The sequence below is a fragment of the Mytilus trossulus genome, chromosome 2 (genome assembly GCF_036588685.1).
Source record: "Mytilus trossulus isolate FHL-02 chromosome 2, PNRI_Mtr1.1.1.hap1, whole genome shotgun sequence".
Classification (NCBI taxonomy): domain Eukaryota; kingdom Metazoa; phylum Mollusca; class Bivalvia; order Mytilida; family Mytilidae; genus Mytilus; species Mytilus trossulus.
This window is the reverse complement of record NC_086374.1, coordinates 46,629,510-46,653,464: the sequence shown is the minus strand read 5'-3', so window position 1 is coordinate 46,653,464 and position 23,955 is coordinate 46,629,510. Positions and strand designations below refer to the sequence as shown.

Genomic DNA, 23,955 nt, shown 5'->3' with positions numbered 1-23,955 from the left:
GTGACCAGTATTTATGTTTTGTCCTTAATGTCTATTTAAAACAGTTCGACATAGCTGAATTGAAAGGCATTTTATATCTTAGACCGTATAACAACGGGTTTATAAATTTCACAAGCTAAACAACTGTTTTTTTCAACAGTGGAATAAATCACAATTTAAATTTTATAAATTGTGTTTAATGCATGGAAATTTCAAACGATAGATATTATTTGGAAGGTGCTGTTATTTCGTCGACAGAAACAAATTCTTAATATTTGAATAAATGTTGTTATTTGGATTTTTAAAGAAATTAGTTTTTGTTGTTAAAAATCAAATTAGATACTGCATCGACTGATTTGGGTTTGATTTTTGTATAAGGAAAAACATGACAGATAAAGAGGGGTGAAATTTTAGGAAACAAACTCGTCATAGAAGCCAGGATTAACATTTTGTATATGCGCCAGATGCGCTTTTTGTCTTCAAAAGACTCATCAGTAACGCTCGAATCAATTAAGTTAAAAAGGTAAAAAATCCGAAGTTGAAGTGCATTGATGAACAAAAATCAATAAAAAAAATTGAAACGTTTCACTCAGTTTTAATTTGTAACCCGGATTATTTTTTTTCTCTATCAATTTATGAATTTTGAACAGCGGTATACTACTGTTGACTTCATTTGCCAAGGTAATCAATTCTTGAGGTAAAATGCCTAAGTATTCAAAAAAAAAACAACCAAGTATTGTTCCTATGTGTATGAACTTCATTGTTTGAGCATTTGACCCATATGTGTTTGTCGTCATCATATAAATCTTGGTTATTCAATACCGATATACCGAATGGACTAAAATATTTTTAGTGAAAAAACCCCAACATGTTAACAATGAACTCATGCGTTAAATGCTAAACAATATTTCGAAATGACCATTATTTATTGTAATGTCATATCTCTATGCATACATTGATTTTGTATACTTCAATAACTAACACCTCGCGTTTCCTGAAAAAAAAAAGAAACAAATAAAATTGCGAATGGAAATGGTACATTCATACGTGTTTTAATATAGAACATGGTGCTTTGTTAATTTTATTATTTTGTTAACAATAAATTTGATGCATGATAATAATCTTTATGAGTTTTCGTACCGGAAAGTTAGGCTTATCTTAGCTACATAGAAAAACAAGCAAGCAATTTACAAGTTTAATTGTCCCTCTGGTATCTTTCGTTCCACTTTCATAACATGCATGCCATTGGATAAATTAATGTTCATTTATCAAATACATACAAAATACTACAAGTATAAGAAAAAGGAATAATGAACAAACAAAAGGTGATAAATTGATCCTAGAAGTATAATTCTGTTAAAAATCATAGTAAAAAAAATCAGAAAACTTCTTTAAATCTACTAATAAATATTTTTCAGACATTTAAAAACGTTTCCAATGCTTTTTCTTTGTTTTTTAATTGAACCCCATGAAAGTACCATGCACAATGCTAACAATTGCTAGGCGTTAACGATCGAATTTATTGTGTGTTGTCTGTATGAATTGTTGTTATGGCTACTGTGTTGCTTAGTTTCGATACGTGTACGTGAAATCTTGATTTTCGACAATCGTAGTAAATAATAAACAAGTGAAACTGCGAGCTACTGCTCACTAATGATACCCCGCCGCAAGCTGATAATTTAATAGTGTAAAAATATGCAAGTGTTCAGTAAACAGGAAGTTGTCGTGATCAATCTGAAAACGCATCACACGGTTATTATTGTTTATTGGCAAATAACGTTAAAGGATTAAGAAAAGTAAACAAAATGGATTTATTGTGTTTTTGAAAGATATGAATATAAAATTTGAAAAGTACCAAATAGTTATCAAAGGTACCAGGATACCAAAATGACAATGTACTTTTAAAAATATCCTTTCATTGACACTACGGAAATTAGCTAAGAGCAAAGATAATATACTAGTCAACAAAAGAAACGATACACGACTTTGAAATAAAATTTATCCAAAATTATTAAATATAAAAGAAAATGAGATACATTATTTTAAAAAGCTTTCATTTGCAATGTATGCACATGTGATAATGAAAAACAAAACTTGTCGGAAAGTATCTAAATTCTGTGTAAACGAACATAGGGTGCAAATTACTTTTGCGGAAAGTTGAATAAAAAATCGACACACAATTTTCTAAGTACTAAATAAAATTTCAGATTTGTTTAAAAATGTTCAATGTGCTAATCAAGTTTATTTTCATATGTAAATAATGGGTTGAAATATTGTTTTTCTCAAATTTTGGGGGGAAAAAAAGTGTTTTTTGAGATCTTTTTGCATTTTTTTTTTTATTTTCGCCTAAAATCAATACTTTACATTTCAAAACAACACACAGTATATTTGGAGCCTTTCGGATAAGTATTAAGATTGTTACCGCTTTTTTAATATCACTTTACACATACTGTCTATGGTAAATCAGTTGATGATGTATACATTTTAACGATTTCTCGTGGGGCCGAACTTTGCTTAACAAATAAATGAAGAAACTGTATGATTTTTAAAAACAAATTGATGGCAAACATTGTCTTTACCTTTAAATGAGAGGTTGGCATCTTTAGTTGGAACTTCTGTTTTTAAAAATTGTCGTTTAATGTAAATTTTGTAAAAAAAAAAAAAAACGCCAAAAAACGTCACGAAAGCAAAAAAATATTTTTTTTTAAACGGATTTATATTTCCATAATGACTAAGTATAACTACCTTCAATATTGGTCCTATAAACGGAAAACTTTATCTTTAATTTAAAAAAAAGTATCGTTTCTTTTGTTGACTAGTATACTTACGTCGAACATATACAAGTACTTTTCGGACTATTCCATAATTTTTATGGATTTACGAAAACCTGCATGTTCGTGTATATTTCATTTCAGACAGAATCTGTATAGTCCTATAGAGAATTTGCAGTTCGTTACCAGAACGTAAACTCGTGGTTCATCTCAACCCTAGAAATGTACAAAAATTGGTTTACAACGAATAATGATAAATGCACAGTATTGCTTTTGCGGTATTTTTTTCAACTTTAACATGTATCTTATTAACCATGTTACAACATCTCAATCAATTTGATGTATGTAACAGAATAATCACATTAACGACTAGATAATACAAGTTATATTTACGTACTAGGAAGACAACAGAACTCTGCGTAATAACAGTCGGAATGTTGTCTGTAATCTTTATAGAATCCAATCGGACAATATGTACGTCCACATTGACCTCCATGGTCTCCACAACGGCATGCAGAACCTACAACGCTAACAATGTTCAGTCAAATACGATGACATTGAATAAATTGACACTCCTTTAAAAATATAGAAACATTAGAATTTGAAGTGTCATATCTTTTGTGTATTAATATGTTTTTCATCAATTTACAAAATACGCAATATTGTTTGTATGATTCATCAAAGCAGTGTCGCTAAATGTCTAAGATGTACGTTAACACAGTTGTGTCTGCTGGATCCGAACTATTGCCACACACCTTGGCTTTGTATTAAAAATTTAAGAAGTATCTTCAATTAAAGAGTACTATAACACACCCGCAAAATCGCGGAAATTTAGAGCTTGGTTGAAAGTATGTATACTGTTTTTGGGAGAAATTTTGTGTCTGGAGAATTTCAGTAAGACAGTTCATGTCTGGAGATTTTTAGAAAAGGTATCAAAATGCATAGGTACTTGGAAACAGTTTCAGCCCTCTCCCTTGTTTCCTAAGTCCGTTATTTATTTATTTTCTGTTAAATACCATTATATATTTGCGTTTCAGTATACTATGAACATACGTATCTTATTAATAAAGTGAATTTTAAAACTATCAATTTCAAGTTTCTTCTCATAGGTGATCACTGCTATATTATAGAGAGTCTCTATCAACCCGATAATTATTGTGCTGTCCCCGAGTACTCTAAATAAATTTGTGCAAGTTTAAAACCGGAAGTCCTGTTTGACTTGAAAGCGAAATCGCGGGCATTTTAAGCTTGGTTGAAAGTATGTAAAAAAAACAATTTTGAAAGAATTTTTGTAAAAAAAATTTATGTCGGGAGAATTTAAGAAATAATATCAAAAGTCATATAGGTACATGGAGACAGGACAATATTTTTAAGCCATCTCTCTTTTTTCAAAATCCGTTATCATTTTGTTTTCTGTTATATTCCATTATTTTCGCGTTTCTGTATACTGAGACATATAATACCACCCGGTGATAATACAGTCTATGTCGCTGCAATGAACAAACGTATCAATATTATAAATATTAAAGTGTTAATCATTTTCTATTAACTATTAATTCTGAGTTTATTCTCCATGACCATCAATGCTATATTGTATAGAGTGTCTCTATATTTGTTATAGTAGTATTTAAACCATAGTATACAGTACATGCAGATAAACGCAAAAACGATTGTCCTGTTCCCGTCCGAGTACTTATGAAAATTATGTGTAAGTTAAAACCGATGTAAAATAGTAGTGGTTCTTACGATATGAACAACACTCTGATTGGCTTATTTATTTTTCATTTTTGTTATCTAAGTTATCTACTACAAAAGACGCATCAGTGACGCTCGTATCCCAAAAAAAGATTAAAATGCATAATAAAGTACGAAATGAAACTTTGCATAGTACCTATGGGACACAGAGGCATGACGGTCAATTTATTGTGGGAAGAAGAGAAGCGACACACAAAATGAGGTCTTCTCGTTTAATAGTATAGATAAACTGATGAGGACTCTTTCTATTTTATATGTTCTAATTACATATTTGATATAACATGTACATCACTATGATATGAATATTTTATCTTTTTTAAATGACCATGCAATTTTTTTTATCTTTCTTAAATGAACATGCACTTTTATAATATTATAACTCACATGTTCCACATAATACCATTAATAGACCAACAACAAATAGTATATGTCCTTGCTTCATGATCAGTTGATTAAGTCCTACAAATATAAAATATTTTATTTTCACCGTTTTTGTTTCAACTCTATGTCTTTATTTTCATATTGGTATATGGCAAGGTTTATCTCCCAATTGATACGATATTCCCATGCTTGCATTTCCTATCATGATTTTCTTGATAGAGGGTTGCTGCTCACAAGGAAGCTATTAAACCAAGAGTTCAAAATGGTGAAGTTGAAATCATCCCTTCGTAAATTTTACGGACGCCATCACGAGTTGGTTGACCGTTATAAATTAACCGCTTCACAAATGATATCGGATATGTTCCTTACGTCGTAACTACAATCCCCTTCCCTTTCATGAATGTGATCTACCGAATTATACTATTTACCGGATTTGTAATCACATAAGCAACACGACGGGTGCCACATGTGGAGCAGGATCTGCTTACCCTTCCGGAGCACCTGGGATCACTCCTAGTTTTTGGTGGGGTTCGTGTTGTTTATTCTTTAGTTTTCTATGTTGTGTCATGTGTACTATTGTTTTTTCTGTTTGTCTTTTTCATTTTTAGCCATGACATTGTCAGTTTGTTCAAGATTTATGAGTTTGCCTGTCCCTTTGGTATCTTTCGTCCCTCATTTTTTAAATTCGAAAGTTGAATTAACTACGTCGCGCTTAATGTTTAAATCAAGTGGCATGTACTTAATCGTGTTTTTTTTTAAATTCCTGATTGGTCGTATCAATCGCCAAAGGCAAACAATGTCAGCTAGGTTTACATTGCCGATCAGATAAACTCGATAATCCCGATTGTCCAAATTTCCACGAACAAACGCGACCAAATTCTTGAGTCCTGTTTACGACTTCTATTTAACTGCTATCCGACTTGACGGTAGCTTACGAGAAAACGTGTAAATAAAAAATCCGAAATATTGGGTTTGAGAGTTAAACATATTTTTTCTAGCGGTTATTAACGAAATAATCAATGCAAGCTAAAGATTTATGAGAATATTTTAGCTTTATCTAACAAGTAGTAAAAAAGAACAGCTACACATAAGGCACACTCACCCTCGCTTCAGTATTTGAATGAACTTATTTGTCCTATTAGAATCGAAATAATTCATGGAGGTCATATATTTGTTGTAAATTTACACATGGCCTGGGCCGTGATATTCATTAATTATTTTTATCCCTCGCTAACGCTCAGATAAAAATTCAAATATCACGGCTCAGGCCATGTTTTAATTTCCAACAAGTCTATGGCTTCCATGAAATATTTCTTAATTTTACTGGGACCTTCTACTGAATAAAACCAAATAAACGTAGAGTATGTCCATGGTACACTAATAATGCCCCTGCTAGCATATGTAACATTTTAAGGGGTAATGTTGGGACTAACATACGTACGGACGGTTAAGGGTAATACTTAATGCCCACTCCTAAGCTGCGGGAAATTAACATTGTGGGAGTTTTTATATTAAAATTGTGCATACCCGACCAATTCCCGATAATCCCTACGACCTATTTACGATCAGGTCGATCTGGTCTGGTCGAGATCAGGCTCAGATCATGAATAGTTGATTTGGTCTAGCTAGTCGAGTAAAGAACGTGAACTGATCGGATTTATCGAATAAGTATCCATTTTGTTGTCGAGATGGAGTCTTTAAGGAGTCGCGTTAATGTCGTGTGCGGTCGGGAAGAAGTCGTAGACAGGCCCGATCAAGATTTTGGTTGAAATTTGTCGTGGAAATTTGGACAATCGGGATCATCGAGTTGATCTGATCGGCAGTGTGAACCTAGCTTAACGAGAAACATTGATGATGTAAATTTGCCTGCCATGACATCCAACGACTTGGAAAACAAACTGGCGTTGCAACCGTTATTTAAGAATTGAATGCTTCTTTTTGTAACTTTATTGGGGTGTAAAAGCGTTGACCAAAGTACATTTTGTACGAAGTGCGGAAGCGTTATATTCTAAAAATGTACGGACGGTCAACGCTTTTACAACCCTATAAAGTTACAAAACGAAGCATTCAATACTTCTAATTGCATTTTTTTTAGCTATGAACATGAAAACATGAATTTTATATTTTTTTTATTTAATTCAACCGGTCACTTTATTGTCGGACCACGTGTTATCCTGAATGAAAAGTTTTATTGAGTAATGCAATTGCTTAAGGAATAACATGTGATGTGCAGTTAGCCAATCAGAAAAAAGTATTATAATGAAACATACATCTAATGTAATTATATTGTGTTGCAAATGTATTTGCATTGTTTGATTGAAATGACGTTCCTTTAAACAACAGGTTGGCCGGGTACATAGGTAGATATAGGAAGATGTGGTGTGAGTGCCAATGAGACAACTCTCCATCCAAATAACAATTTAAAAATTAAACCATTATAGGTTAAAGTACGTCCTTCAACACGGAGCCTTGGCTCACACCGAACAACAAGCTATAAAGGGCCCCAAAATTACTAGTGTAAAACCATTCAAACGGGAAAACCAACGAGTGGTCACTTACGAGTTATGACTACCTACTCTATAGCTCGAAATTGTTCTAAAAATACGTGCACTTAATTCTGTCTGTAAATTTCTAAGGACTTTAATTTTTATTTCTCAGTCGTGACAAATAGAAAAAACAACTTTTTACTGATTAAAACTTGACAATGGATTCAAGGACATGTTTAACAAAGACAAAATGAACAACTCAATTATGTTTGCGCTTCTAGTTTCGCGTCAAGATATATGTGTGACGTAAAAATTCCCCATATGTTTGATTGTCTTAGGAAATTCAGGTATGTTTGTTTAAAGGCCAGCTGAAGGACACCTCCGGGTGCGGGAATTTCTCGCTACATTCTTTGACACATTCCCAATTTTCATTCTCAGTTTTATTAAGAAATTCAGGTATTGATTTCCGAGGATTACGAGAAGCATGATAGGCAATGAATTGAATACAAGTCATGATTGGATGAGAAAAAAGTGTTGCATTTCTTAAGTCCGTGAGTATACAATCAACAGAGAAAAAACATGATTGTTTTTTTTTGTTTTCTAGATTCACAGTTTTTAAGCTACTCAAAATTTGATTTGCAAATTACACAGGAATTGTTGAACAGACCATTTTTTACCATACAGTTTTTTGTTTGTTTCAAATATAACATACATTACATTAGCTGATATTTTTGGCAATATAAATATAAACACCAACAGGCTGTATACACCATGAAATCGGTATGCCGTGTTTGATATATATATAACGACTAGATAAAAGGCGCTGTACGAACACTCTAAGAACATACTCAACCTTCTCGACCAATGAAAAGTCAGTTTTTCCAACTCTAATTTTCATAGTACATGTCTTCCATGCACTATGAAATGCTTTACATGAATGACTTTTCATTATCAGTTGATTATGAAAGTGAACTCTTAATAACTGCAATAACGAAGTGTACAATTCCCTAGGGCATTTTCCATGGGGAAAAAGGTGAAAGAGCAAAGGTTAAAACAAAACATTATGAATTTTGCAAATTTTCATACATTTTTTTTCATACATTTTCTAAAGGTACACATATATAGAATAAACAAAAACAATTGGGATAAGGATATAGGTAAAATAGTATTTATTTAATGTATATACCTGACATTTGAGGGATTTTTTCTTTCTTTAAACATGTAAAAAAAAAATGCTAGATTGCTGATATATATTAATATATGAGTCTGATGAAGAGGAGCCGTGAGGATCCTGTACCGGAAAACATCTTTAAGTATCTTTAAGTAAGTATTAAAGCAAAAGATTTTTTCAGAAAAACACAATATATGTAAATTTATTTATACAGAGAGTTCAATATTTATATAAAAAAAAATCAAAAAGGGAATTTATATCATATATAGTACGTATATTGTGATGCTTTTTAAAATAAAAGATAAATAAATATTAAATTTACCTGAAGCAGAAGAAAAACAATTTATCCGTTTGGTCCTGACAAACTATGACATAGCTATTTCATTTCATCCATTGAATGATGATTACCTATGTTTTACATTTAGTTCATTATAAAATTGAAGTGAACTGTTATTTAGGTTTAAATATTACAATGGGAAAGGATAATTTTTTAAGGTCTCTCGAAAGTGTTATTATGTTCTTAATTGGACAGACAATACTTGGTCATGTTTTATTTATAGGTTAAACAATACTTGGTCATGTTTTATGAAGATTTAAGCCCGAGGGCTTAAATCTTCATAAAACATGACCAAGTATTGTTTGACCAATTTAGAACATATTCACACTTTCGAGTGACCTTACAAAATTAGCCTTTCCCATTGTAATATTCAAACCTTTAAAAGAGTTCACATTTTATAATGAACCAAATGTAAACATAGGTAATCATTTCAATGGATGAAATGAAATAGCATTTACATAGTTTGTGAGGACCGAATGGTTAAACTGTCTTTCTTCAGCTTCAGGTAAAATTTAATACTAATAAAGTTTGAGATTTTTTTTTATTTTAAAAAAGCAACACAATTTATATAAATCCCCTTTTTAAAAATTTGATTTTTTTTATAATTATAAAACTCTACATATAAAGCATTTAAACTCAGACCATGTTTTGTTGATAACTTAATATGTATTGTGTTTCTCCATAAAAAAAAAATCCTTTGCTTTATATATTAGCAGTCTGAATTGTTTTCTTGAAAGAAAAAAAATCCCTCAAATCCCCAGTTTATAACAAATGAATATTATTTTACCTACATCCTTACTCCCATTGTTTTTGTTTATTCTATATTATGTTTACCATTAGGAAATTTATGAAAATTTGCAAAATTCAAAATAATTTGTTTTAATATTGTTTGCTATTTCATCTTTAATTATAATCAGTAGGCTGTTTTCCAAGGGAAAAAACTCAGGTGGTTGTACACTTCATTAGTGCAGTTATTAAGAGTTCACTTTCATAATTAACTGACAATGAAAAGTCATTCATGTATAGCATTTCATAGTGCATGGAAAACCATGTACTATGAAAATTAGAGGGCAAAAAACTGACTTTTCATTGGACAAGAAGGGGTGAGTATGTTCTAAGAAGATTTAAGCCCTCGGCTTGGCATTGGACTTAAATCTTCATAAAACATGACCAAGTATAGTCTAACCTATAATTATGAATTAAGGCACAAACCAAGTATTTTAGTCTGCAAACATTGCTCACATAATAAATGTTAAACGTTTATATAAAAGAATTTCAATTTATCAATAAAATTAATTGTAAAAATAACTCAGGTTTACTCATTGTAAGGCCAGTCTGAGACTCGATTGTTGTTACGAAGATGGGTCTACAGCAAAATGTCGTGAACCTATAGATTTCACTTCTGTACATATAGACAATACAATTTCCAATAGGAACTCCCATGACGACTAAAACTGTCCCTCTTGATGTATGGACTTGTGAATTCTTCCGGTATCCGAAAAAGAAAACACGAGAGCTGCGAGGGTACAATGGAATTCATGAACACTCCCTATCGGGATAAATGTAGATGTGTCACTAAGGGAGCTACCATTTGATTTTTATGGGGGGGGGGGCGGATAGGATGAAATTTGAAAAAAATAGGCAGGACAGGAGTTTGAGTAAAAAAAAGGCAGGATAGGACACTTGCAAAAAAAAGTCAGGACGACAATTAAGGTAAATAAAAAGTCAGGATAAACTAAAAAAAAAAAAAAGCAGGGCCGAACAGAGTGAAAAATAAAAAGGCAGGACAGAGATTACAGCTAAAAAGGACAAAATTTTTCATCAATAGGCGACTACTTTGACCAAACCAGGCTCCATAGTACCCATTCTAGTTAAAACTCCCGGTCTGGCCAGAGAAATGGAGGGAGAGTGAAAATCACCCTTTTGGTGTACATAAATTTCCAGCGCACTCAGTCAAAACCTTACCCGAGATCTATAATCACGGTAGTCATCAGTCATAACCACAAGACAACGACCACACTCTTTAGCTATTGCATTGCTTGACATTAACAAAAATGGAACAAGTAGTTTTGGTTTTATAGATACAGTTGATTAAAGAGGAACGAAAGATACCAGAGGGACAGTCAAACTGATAAATCGAAAATAAACTGACAACGCCATGGCTAAAAATGAAAAAAAAACCAGACAAACAATAGTACACATGACACAACATAAAAAACTAAATAATAAGCAACACGATCAGGTGCTCCGGGAGGGTAAATTGATTCTAATCCACATGTGGCAGCCGTCGTGTTGCTCATGAAGTAACAAATCCAATCAATATCCTAATTCGGTAGGTCATATTCATGAAAGGGGAAGGAATTGTAGTAGTTACGACGTAAGGAATCTGTGATAAGCGTTGATTCTCGATATATATATATATAAAAAAAAACAAAAAACTCAAATTTGTATCAATTTAGAAAACTTATAACACAAATATTTCGTTGCTAACATTAGCTTGAAAATGTTAGAGGTTTTATTATAATACAATATAAAAAAAGAAGATGTGGTATGATTAATTTTAGATCTGATTCTTACCTTTTCTTTTGTATAGCTTGTAGATAATTTGCTAACAATCGGGATAAAGATTTTACTCATTACTGTCGATGCGACAATCACATTTATATAATATAGAATTTTTAAACTTTTTTAGCAATCAATCCAATCCAAGTGTAATTGCAGTCGGATAACCGATTTTAGACATGCCTCGTAGGCAAATATAAACCACTTTCCCTAACGAGAAAAATAATGGATTGGCTGTTTTTTGTTTTCAAAGAAGTCTAATGTATTAGGACATCAACAAAAACAAACTTTCCTTTGAATCTATTATTTATGAAAATAGTATTTTCATGTTTTGTTGAAATAATATCCAACCAGTCTAATAATTCCAAATGAATCGGAAAAAAATGTCTTTATTTTAGTCAATAGCAAAAACAACTTTGCCGTAGCGCACTCAAAAACTACTATGTACTATCAGCACAGGGGTATCTAACCCAATCAAGAAAACGAAAGGATGTGGATGGTTTTTCCTCTTTGCATGACACATATGTCGTTGGTCCAGCTAATAAAGACTTCAATAGTATTGTCTTCGCATGTGAACACCGTTATTTGCAAAGTCCCACAAAAGAGCTTGGAATAAACAACACTACTGGAAATCGTATACATTCTCTAAAACCATTTACAAAGGATGAAATTCAACAATTCACGAATCTGTCCTTCTTTCATTTTTGTATTAACATAAAAAGAAACGAAGAAAAACTATCGTCACTGAACTTTGAATTAGCTGTAAGTAACTTCAAGTACTCTCAGATCTGTATTTAGTGTCATTTTGTTGTTGAGATGTACAAGTACCCGGCCACGTAGTTTTTGTATTTTTGTCCATCTGATGAGTTGAGACTTTTCCAACTGATTTTTAGCTCATCTGGCCCGAAGGGCCAAGTGAGCTTTTCCCATCACTTGGCGTACGTCGTCCGTCGTGCTTTAACTTTTACAAAAATCTTCTCCTCTGAAACTACTGGGCCAAATTTAACTAAACTTGCCACAATCATCATTGGGGTATCTAGTTTAAAAAATGTGTCCGGTGATCCGGCCAACCAACCAAGATGACCGCCCTGCTAAAAATAGAACATGCAGGCTTATAACTCAAAAACCAAAGCATTTACAGCAAATATGACTATGGGTAAAATTGTTTATCATGTCAAGATCTATCTGCCCTGAAATTTTCAGATGAATCGGACATTCCGTTGTTAGGTTACTGCCCCTGAATTTGTAATTTTAAGGAAATTTTGCTGTTTTTGGTTATTATCTTGAATATTATTATAGATAGAGATAAACTGTAAACTGCAATAATGTTTTGCAAAGTAAGATCTACAAATAAGTCAACATGACCAAAATGGTCAGATGACCCCTTTAGGAGTTATTGCCCTTTATAGTCAATATTTAACCATTTTTCGTTAATCTTAGTAATCTTTTAGAAAAATCTTCTCCTCTGAAACTACTGGGCCAAATTAAACAAAACTTGGCCATAATCATCATTGGGGTATCTAGTTTAAAAATGTGTCCGGTAACTCGGCCAACAAACCAAGATGGCAGCCGTGGCTAAAAATAGACCATGGGGGTAAAATGTAGTTTTTGACTTATAACTCAAAAACCAAAGCATTAAGAGCAAATCTGACAGGATGTAAAATTGTTGATCAGGTCAAGATCTATCTGCCCTGGAATTTTCAGATGAATCAGATAACCGGTTGTTAGGTTGACGCCCCTGAGTTGGTAATTTTAAGGAAATTTTGCTGTTTTTGGTTATTATCTTGAATATTATTATAGATAGAGATAAACTGTTAACAGCAATAATGTACAGCAAAGTAAGACCTAAAAATAAGTCAACATGACCAAAATGGTCAATTGACTCCCTAAGGAGTTATTGCCTTTCAGTCAATTTTGAACAATTTTCATAAAATTTGTAGATTTTCACTAATATTTTCCACAGAAACTACTGTTATAGATAGAGATAATTGTAAGCAGCAAGAATAAAGTAAGATCTACAAACACATCACCATCACCAAAACACAATTTTGTCATGAATCCATCTGTGTCCATTGTTTAATATTCACATAGACCAAGGTGAGCGACAAAGGCTCTTTAGAGCCTATAGTTATAGTTTGTTCTTATGTTGTACGGTTACAACACTGTTACAGTTTTAGGGGGAGGATTGGAATCCCGCTAAAATGCTTAACCCCGTCACATTCTGTATGTATGTGCCTGTCCCAAGTCAGGAGCCTGTAATGCTGTGGTTGTTGTTTGCTTATGTGTAACATATTGGTTTTCGTTCATTTTGTGTGCATAACTTAGGCAGTTAGTTTTCTCGTTTATAATGTTTTACATTGCCATTTCGGGGTCTTTAATAGTTGACTATGCTGTATAGGTTTTCGCTCATTGTTGAATGCACTACGGTGACCTATAATTGTTAATTTCGGTGTCATTTTTGTCTCTTGTGGATAGTTTTCTAATTAGCAATCATACAATTTTTTTTTTATATTGATACAAAAACTTTATATAAAAAAAAAACCACTCAGTTTTAAGAAAGATACATAGCTGGATCATCAAAATGTTTGCATGACTTAACATCTAAAAGAGGGGTATAAAATACATTCTAACTCATAGATCGAAAATAAGCTGACAACACTATGGCTAAAAAACAAAAAGAAAAACAGACACATAAGATATAACATAGAAAACTAAAGACTAAAGACTAAGCAACACGAACCCCACCAAAACATTGGAAATGACACTCTTGCAGTGTCGGGACCGTATCGTGTCCAGACACAGTTAAGACAGTATATTATCTTAAGTAAAAGCTCACTGTCTTCTCCATTAGGATAAATTAATTGTTATTGATAAAATGAATCGAAATTACTTTCGACACCAATGTTAATTGTGCCCACCTTAACGACAATACGACAATATTAATGTGCAATTGGAGACTTTGAATATTTAGATATAGTGCCCATAAAAGACGGACTGAACCCGAGAGATGCGAACTTCCGTATTTATAATGAGTACAACACGGTGCGACACAAAGTTCATTAAAGACATTTTTAAAGACATTTGAATTTAAAGAGTCAATACAGGATGAAAGGATCATATAAACCGGAGGGAAAATATAATGCAATCCCAAACGAAAAATACAAACAAGTCTAAATTGAAAACTACGTTCAAAGCTATGAAAACAAATAATAATAGATATTATCTTGTAATAGTAGAATTAATTTCAATTACGCAACTCTATATCAAATTTCTGGTATCTATTTTTCCCATAAGGGTTTAACCTATTTTTCCTAGAAATGACTCTCTTAATACAGTGTTGGGACCGTGTCGTGTCGAGACACAGTTAAGACAGTATATTATCTTTAGTAAAAGCTAACTGCCTTAGATGCATGATTTTCTTACTTGTTATTGGCTTTGAACTAGCTGTCAGGTAACTCCGAGTACTCTCAGATCTGTTCAATGTGTCTTTTTGTGTCGGGATGTATAAGTACCCGGCCACGTTCACTTGTATTTTTTGTCTATCTGATAAGTTAAGCCTTTTTCAACTGATTTTTATAGTTCGTTCTTATGTTGTACTGTTAAACCACTGTCCCGAGTTACGGGGGGGGGGGGGGGGGTCCGCTAAAATGTTTAACCCCACTACATTATTTAAGTAAGTGCCGGTCCCTAGTCAGGAGCCTGTAATTCAGTGGTTGTCGTTTGTTTATGAGTTACATATTTGGTTTTTTTTTTTTTTCATAAATGAGGCCGTTAGTTTTCTCGTTTGAATTGTTTTACATTGTCTCATCGGGGCCTTTTAAAGCTGACTATGCGGTATGGGCTTTGCTACTTGTTGAAGGCCGTACGGTTACCTATAGTTGTTAATGTTTGTGTCATTTTGGTCTTTGGGGATAGTTGTCTCATTGGCAATAATACCAAATCTTCTTTTTAATATATAACGCCAATAGCATGGTAACGTCTGTGACGTCATGCCACCTGAGCTATCCCAAAATGCAATACAATAACGTCAACAATAATGGCTGACGATAATATAACAACACAGACCGTGTCGTGCAATATTAACGCTGCACAATACCTTCTAATTCCCTAAAGATATATGCTTAACTTCCACGAACAATGCCAACTAGTATCAAGTAAAGGTTAGAAGCAATAATTCAATACGTTTATAACTGTAATAACTTGAAAAAGATATTGTGGTTCCAGTGGCATTTCACCGGTGATTACGTTCAGTATTTCTGTACTTGACAATGAAAATTTTTATAATAAAAATATCCCTCCTAAACTTGAATCTCCCCCGGGACAGGCCGCGGCCGTTAATGTATGTTGCAATGGTCTTTTTTTTCTTTTTCTTTTTGCACTTTTGTGCTTTTCCATAGCGAAATATGTCTAAGCCTTATGCGATATTTGTGGCACGATAGAATTAGCTAGTACTTACATTATAAACATTCAATTTAATTTACTCTCAGACCATTACTTCTATTCTCTTAATTCAAAAATGATGTATAAGCTAAAGTTAAAATGAGTATACAAAAATGTTTTATCGATATCAATAATAATGTCAGAAATCGAAATTACACCAAAACAAGAATGTGTTCAAAGTACACAGATGTCCTATCCGCACTATCATTTTCTATGTTCAATGGACCATAAAATTGTTGAAAAATCTCTAATTTTACATTAAAATTTGAAATATCATATCATAGGGAACATGGTTACTAAGTTTCAAGTAGATTGGACTTCAACTTCATCAAAAATTACCTCGACCAAAAACTTTAACCTGAAGCGGGACAGACGAACAGAATAACAAACGGACGGACGAACGGACGGACAGACCAGAAAACATAATGCCCATAAATGGGGCTCGAAAAAAAAAAATATACAAACAACTCAAAAACCCACAATTATGTGAATGAAATCTCCATATTTATTAATTGAAATGCATATTTCATGTCAAGCTAATAAAATCTATAGCCAATTATCATTTGACGATTTATAAAGTGAAATAAATTTTATTCAAGTACGCCCGACATGCCATATTAGTTACATAGTGTACAATTGACCTAATATCGAGAATTTATCGGGTCAATAAAATCCATATCGGGCGAGGCAAAGCCAAACCCGGATATGAATTTAATTGATCCGATAAATTCCGTACTAGGACAATTGAACACTGTGTAACGAACTTGTCCTGATTTTGTTATATTACATTGTATTATATTCAAATTCAGTTTTAGGACAATATCAACAAAATATATTATAGATATTTAATCTGAAACTGAACTTGATTTTTTTTTTATTAGGTCAATGATATAAGGAAGATAATTCCAATTGACGTAAAAAAAAAAGGGGAGATAATTGACGTGATAAGAAATTGTAATGAACGATTGTTATTAGGACGATATCAGCCAATCAAATTGCAAAAAAATACTCTAAATCAGGATAACGCATGTTGACTGGATAAAACATACCAATGTCAATCGAATAAAAAGATGAAAAGATAAAAAAAAAAAAAAAGTATGAAAATGAAGAGTACTGAGGACCAAAAATTGTAAATTCGTGAATTTTTACTATTATAAAGCAACACAACAGTTGTCTCATGTGGGGCTACATCTGCTTAGCCTACCAGAAATCATCCCGATCTGACGAGGTTCCTGTTGCTCAGAGTTTAGTTTTGTTGTTGCGTTTGCCTTTGTCAGTTTCGTTACATATAAACTTATAAAGTGTGAATATTAAGTTTTTATATCAGACTTCTGTTCAATTAAAGATGATACCGGTAATAATGTGATCTTTTTGTACCAGATTGATAATGACATACCGCACGTGTACTAATTCGTGTTTTTTAATAAACATGTATCAATCATGTTATACTTTTAAGTCGTAAAAGGTAATGGAGTTGTCTAGGTTTTGATATACATAGTCTTTATTTTTCTATGTTTTTTCGTTTGTACAATTATTTGTCTGTTTGTCTTTTTATTTTTAGCCATGGCAATGTCAGTTTATTTTTGATCAAGGAGTTTGAATGTCCCTCTGGTATCTTTCGTCCCTCTTCTATAACATAATATCAACCTAAAACATTGTGTAAAAAGACATCCATAAATCTTTTATCTCTGAACTTGTTTAACTTGCAAATGGCAACTACACAAAAAAATGAAATTAAGTAGTTGTGTTTATAAATTTGCCGTTTATAAATATGTTTGTAAATACACCACAATGTATAAGATTCTTAAATGGCAAATTGCAATTATAGTCCGGACTTCTAATTAAATATTTGTAATAAGATGTTGAAATGAGATTAAGTTTGAAATTGAAATTGAGACCAGATTTACTCTTGAAGAACATTTTTTTCTAAATCGTTCAGAATTGTTTTTCAATGTACTTCTGAAAATACTTATCGATTTGTAAAAAACTCGCTTTATGCATTTCAGAAATAACAAAACTCCAAAAACATCTTAAATTACTGACTTGAATTTAAAAACAAATTTCTTAAATGATTGACTAATAATTTAAAAATTTTATAAAAAAAATAGTTGTGAGATTATCTTTATCATTTTCACGAAGTTTAAAACGAATGTCTGTTATATTGACATTAGGCAAAACTGGGTTTGTGGTCACACCTTTATTTGCTTTAATACTCTAAAGTGTTTCGTTCCAAAAGATTCCAATGTAGAAAGAAATATTTATATCACTTCATATTCTAAGTTACACGTCGATAAATATTTATCGGCAATTTGTACATTTTTCCTTTGGTGTTTACTCGCTATCAATGTCCGTATCATGATCAGTCACTGGTTACAACAATTCTGTTTATTTCACACTTGACACGCAATAGATTTCATATTAAACTTAAAGTCATATGAAACAAGTGACTGGTGAAAAATAATGTTTTTATTGCACTCGTTCTATTTAAGCAGTCAAAATGCGTTGACATGCGTCAAATAATAACATTAACACATTAAACAATAATTATAAATGTTTTTTTAGATTGCAGTATAAAGACAATAATTGTGCATTGACTTGACATATCAACGATATAAGGATTCGGCCAGAAACGGGGAAAAGTTCGACAGAGCCTAGCATTTCACCGTTTCTAAGCCTCATCCTTATATCGTTGATATGTCAGGTCAATGCCCTATTATTGTCTATTTATCCAATTCTTGAACCAATGCGTGCATATAACATAAACTTAGTCTTCTGTGCACGACTTTATCATTTTTTTACGCAAGTATATTGTTACAATCGTCAATTGTTTTTTTCTCTATCTGTTATGATTTAACAAATATGGCAGCTCATGAAATGCCGTGTTTTGAAGCCGAAGTTTACCGATTGTCACCTTAGGGTAAATAATCAACAAAGAGGCATGGATATTGAACACGTGTATGACATATACAATCAGATAATAGTTTATTTAAATGACAGATCCATGCGTATTGTGATCACCGGATTTTTACGAGTGGCTCATGCTAAGTAAATGCAACAGTAGTATACCGCTGTTCAAAACTCATAAATCCATGGACATAAAACAAAATCGGGGTAACAAACTAAAACTGAGGGAAACGCATTAAATATAAGAGGAGTACAACGACACAACATTAAAATGTAACACACACAGAAACGGACTAAGCATTAGACAAAATCCTATGAGAATGACAAATATAATATCAAAACCAAATACATGAATTTGGGATAGATAAGAACCGTGACTCGTTTCATAGGAATGTGAATTCACACTAAAAAATAAGAGAAAACAAACGACACAACGAAAACACAACGTTTAAATGTAACACATACTGAAACGAACTATTACATAACAATGGTCATATTCCTGACGTGGTACAGGAAATTTTTAAAGGAAGAATTGGTGGGTTGAACCTGGTTTTATGGCATGCCAAACCTCCCTCTTTTATGGCCATGTGAAATATAACATTTAAATGACAACATAACATAACAGGACTATAATATCAATAATAGGAGAACATTATTGACAAATAAACACACGAATAATAGCTAACAATAGGCAACAAGTTTAAAATTTTAATACGCCAGAAGTGCATTTTGTCACACAAGACTTACTAGTGACGCCCAGATACAAAAGTTTGAAAGCCGAAACAAGTACAAAGTTGAACTGCATCGAGGACTAAAAGTTCAAAAAAAATTGTGTCAAGAACGGTCAGAATTTTCTGTTAGATACCAGAACATCCCTATTATTTAGAATAATTTATACTATTGTAAATAGTAAATTTTATAAAATTACTATACAAAAGATATATGATAAAACTGAAGAATTAACTAATTACAGGAAACGACCGAAATACATTACATAACCCGACGAAATGCAACACATCCGAATAAGCTCAAACCTCAACGCCTAGTGTCGTCATATTTGAAATTGCAAAAAATGACAATTAAATGATGTCACATTTGAATTTGTAAAACAGATCATCAGAAAAATGACGTCACATTAGAATGAATAAGATAGAATAAGGATTGACTGAAGATTATATTACTTATTAATAGCAAACTAAGGTAGCAATTAACTATATTTATATAGTTATGTCCGGTTACTTCAAACGTAAAACATGGTACATATTACGTTGATTTGTAATCACATAAGCAACACGACGGGTGCCACATGTGGAGCAGGATCTGCTTACCCTTCCGGAGCACCTGAGAATACCCCCTAGTTTTTGGTGGGGTTCGTGTTGTTTATTCTTTAGTTTTCTATGGTGTGTCATGTGTATTATTGTTTCTCTGTTTGTCTTTTTCATTTTTAGCCATGACGTTGTCAGTTTGTTTTAGATTTTTGAGTTTGACTGTCCCTTTGGTATCTTTCGTCCCTCTTCTTTTTGAACAAAATGAAATCTAATCAAAATGAAAATGAAGGCGGTGATTAATTTTCTTGACCATTACACATGAATATAACAGGAAAGACGTGAACACATTTGACAAAATCCGATGAAAATAAGGGCCCTTGCATATAAGGAAGATATGTCGGCGAATTGCTTCCTGGAAGCAAGCAATTAAAATGAAGTAAACCACTTATTAATATGGACAAATTAAAGAATTTTCTTCAGAAAAAGGACATGTACATACGTTTTATAATTAAAACTATCCATTTAGTTATAAAAATCATATGCATATTATATTCTTTGGTTTTGATTATTATTGTCTTTTTTTTATTTGAAGTTTCATTTGACTGTAACAAATAAAACCTGAGGTAGAGCCAATTTGTCGAGATTTGTTTTTCATTCGATAAGATTATAGATAGGTAAACCATGTTTTAAATAGCCCAATAGATTCTCATTATAGTACATGAAAATATGTCACACATCTATTTTCATACCTTGAACAGGTATTGGCTGCATTGCTATAGAATCAATTCTCGTGTTAATGGTTATGGTTATGAACAGGCATCTACATCAGTATGACGGCAGTTGTTCCTTGAATATATGTAATAAATGTAAACACATGAATAGAAAGTAAGTCAAAACATTCGATATTTCTGAGCAAGATTCGAACCCTTTCTTCAAAACCATCATTCCGTAGTAGTTATGTGCTCTACTGATTGAGCCACGGCGATCCTTATCCACAAATTTCTTTTTAAGAAGCTATATCGCTACAATTAATCGATGTTACAATTTTTTTTCTTTAAAAAGTTGTTTTTTATGTAATAAGAACACACCAAACCAATTTCATTTTTGATGGAAAAATAAGTATGAATTACAACAATCATAAAAAAAACATAACTCTTTTTGGTTTGAAATGCCAGAAAATACCGCATATTGGAAATTCAACCTTTTTGAGGGTTAAATTAACTATTGATGACACATATCATAATATATGTGAATAGAGATATTGATCAAAAAGCAATTTTATTTTTTTTGTTTTTTTAAAGTAAATTTTATTCTGTCGGTATTTTTTGAAATTGGCCATTCTGTGAATAAATTCCCGACAAATTGACCCTACCTCAAAGTTTCATTATTTGTTATGTAGATCATAAACTGTTAAGACGCAAGTCGTCATCGAAGCTTAATCAGAATATTGAGAATGGATGTGTCAAGGTTTCTGAAGATAATAATATATTAATTTATACCAAAAAAATTTGATCATAGATACCAGGATTGAAATATTGTATTTGCGGTAGACGCGCGTGTTGTCTACAAAAGACTCATAACGGGACGCTCAAATAAACATAAAGGTACCCAAAAAAGGCAGAATAAATCACGAAATTCAAGAGCATTATGGACCAAAAATTACCAAAATATTTGCCAATTTATAATTATGACCATATCAATGATTAAGTATGTCAACACACAATGAACTCATATACAACTATACTCTATTTGTTATTTAAAAGCCTTCACAATAAAACATACATTTTGTTTGTGATATAATGTTTGATGAGCGTCTGCGCTCAAAATTAGCAAGTCATATATTTCAACAGTGCAGTCGAAAATGATCATTATGATAGGTATTCCTTAGAAGATGATTATGACTTACCAAATATGTACTCTCAATATTTAATTTAACCAAAAATAGTTATTAACGGTAACAGGCTAATAATTTGATACGCCAGACGCGCGTTTCGCCCACAAAAGCCTCATCAGTGACACTCAGATCAAAATAAATATAAAGAAACAAGTACCGAGTTAAAGAGCATTACGGACACAAACATCCTAAATGTTGAGCCAAATACGCCTAAGGTAAACTATGAATGCGAAAAGAAAATGTTCTGTATTTCAAAAAAATCATACTAATTATTTTGTACATAGGAACAAATATATTCGCAAGAATTTAAACAAACTATACGCAATTTCGACATTTTATTCAATATTCAATCACCTATTTCGACGTCATACAAAAGAAATTTGACAAAGTTAGAATTTTAATATGAAGAGGCAATGTCACATGATCATATTTTTTTTGTAATATGGCACCTGTAAACATGTGTCTAAAAGAAAAATAATTTTAGGGCTTAAAATGGACCTTATCGTCCATTGTCCTTTCCAATTCTGAGACCCTACTCATCAAAATTTAGTCTGATGTAGCTGCACATTTTAGGGCAGTTGGGTTTTGACCTGATTACATATTCATCCGATCTGATTTGCTGTAAATGATTTCGTTTCAGAGATATAAGCCAAATATATATTTTACGCCTATATTCTATTTTTAGACATGGCGGCCATCTTGGTTGATCTGCAGGATTATCAGATACAGTTGTTTAACTAGATACCATAAGTATGATTGAGGGTAAATTTGGTTCAATTTGGCAAAAATGGTTTCAGAGAAGATTGATTGATTGATTGTTGGTTGCTTTACGCCGCATTAGGTTTCAGAGAAGAAGATTGTTTTTAAAATTTACACAAATTTACGAAAAGGTGTGAAAACGTGACTTTAAAGGGAAAGAACTCCTCATGGGGTCAATTGATCATTTTTGGTCATGTTAAGTTATCTAGATCTAACTCTGCCGAACAGGGTTTCCGTTTATCTCTATCTATTAAAATATTCAAGATAATAACCAAAACTGCAAAATTTCCTTCAAATTACCAATAAAGAGACAGTAACCCAACAACGGGTTGTGTGATGCGTCTGATGATCATTTTTACCCTTGTAAGATTTGTGTTTTAGAGCTATAAGCAAAAAATCGTTATCTAAGGTACCAGGATTAAAGTTTAGTACCCAAGACTCGTGTTTCTTCTACATAAGACTCATTAGTGACGCTCATATCAAAATCAAAATAGTTATCAGATTATCGGAATTCCAATGGGGACTAACTGTGCACCACTTATTGCGGTCCTGTTTTTGTATTGTTATGAGTTACAATTTATGACAAAAATAAGCGAATACCCATCGAAACAACATCTGATAAACAAATTTAATAATACTTTTAGATATCTGGATGATATTTTGGCTCTCAATAATGACGACTTCAGTATGTAAATTAATGAAATTTATCCTGTTGAACTTACTTTAAATAAAGCTAATACTAACAATGACCACTGTCCTTTCCTGGATCTTGATATCTATATCACTAACGGAATGCTGAATACTAAATTTTATGATAAAAGGGATGATTTTTCATTTCCTATCGTTAATTATCCATTTTTAGATGGTGATGTTCCTTTGTCACCATCTTATGGTGTTTATATATCTCAACTTGTACGATTCGCTCGTGTATGTAACAAAGTTTTAGATTTTAACGTCTTACTGAAAAATTATAACACCAGGGTTTTCGATATCACAAACAAGTCATAACATTTACTAAATTTTATCATCGGTATAAGGACATCATTCGTAAATATAGCTCAACATGCAGACTTCTTATACGTTCAGGTATTTCACATCCAATTTTGTATGGAAATATTCTTTATAACGCACAAAGGTGTCAGTATTCACCTCAGAAACTAACAAAACCTTTGAATATACTTATTAAGAAGGGATATAATTACGATACTGTTGTCAAGTCATTAAAGATTGCATATTTTGGCGTTAATA

At 32.2% G+C, this 23,955-nt stretch overlaps 1 long non-coding RNA gene across 1 annotated transcript; it reads right to left on the bottom strand.

Annotated features, from left to right (window-relative positions):
* Positions 1-893: 893 nt before the first annotated feature.
* LOC134705183 (uncharacterized) lies at positions 894-8,948 on the bottom strand. The gene is made up of 4 exons (XR_010105498.1): positions 8,866-8,948; positions 4,890-4,964; positions 3,148-3,270; positions 894-973 (listed from the first exon to the last, which is right to left on the bottom strand). It is a non-coding gene; the product is annotated as an uncharacterized LOC134705183 (long non-coding RNA).
* Between the last annotated feature and the right edge of the window lie 15,007 nt (positions 8,949-23,955).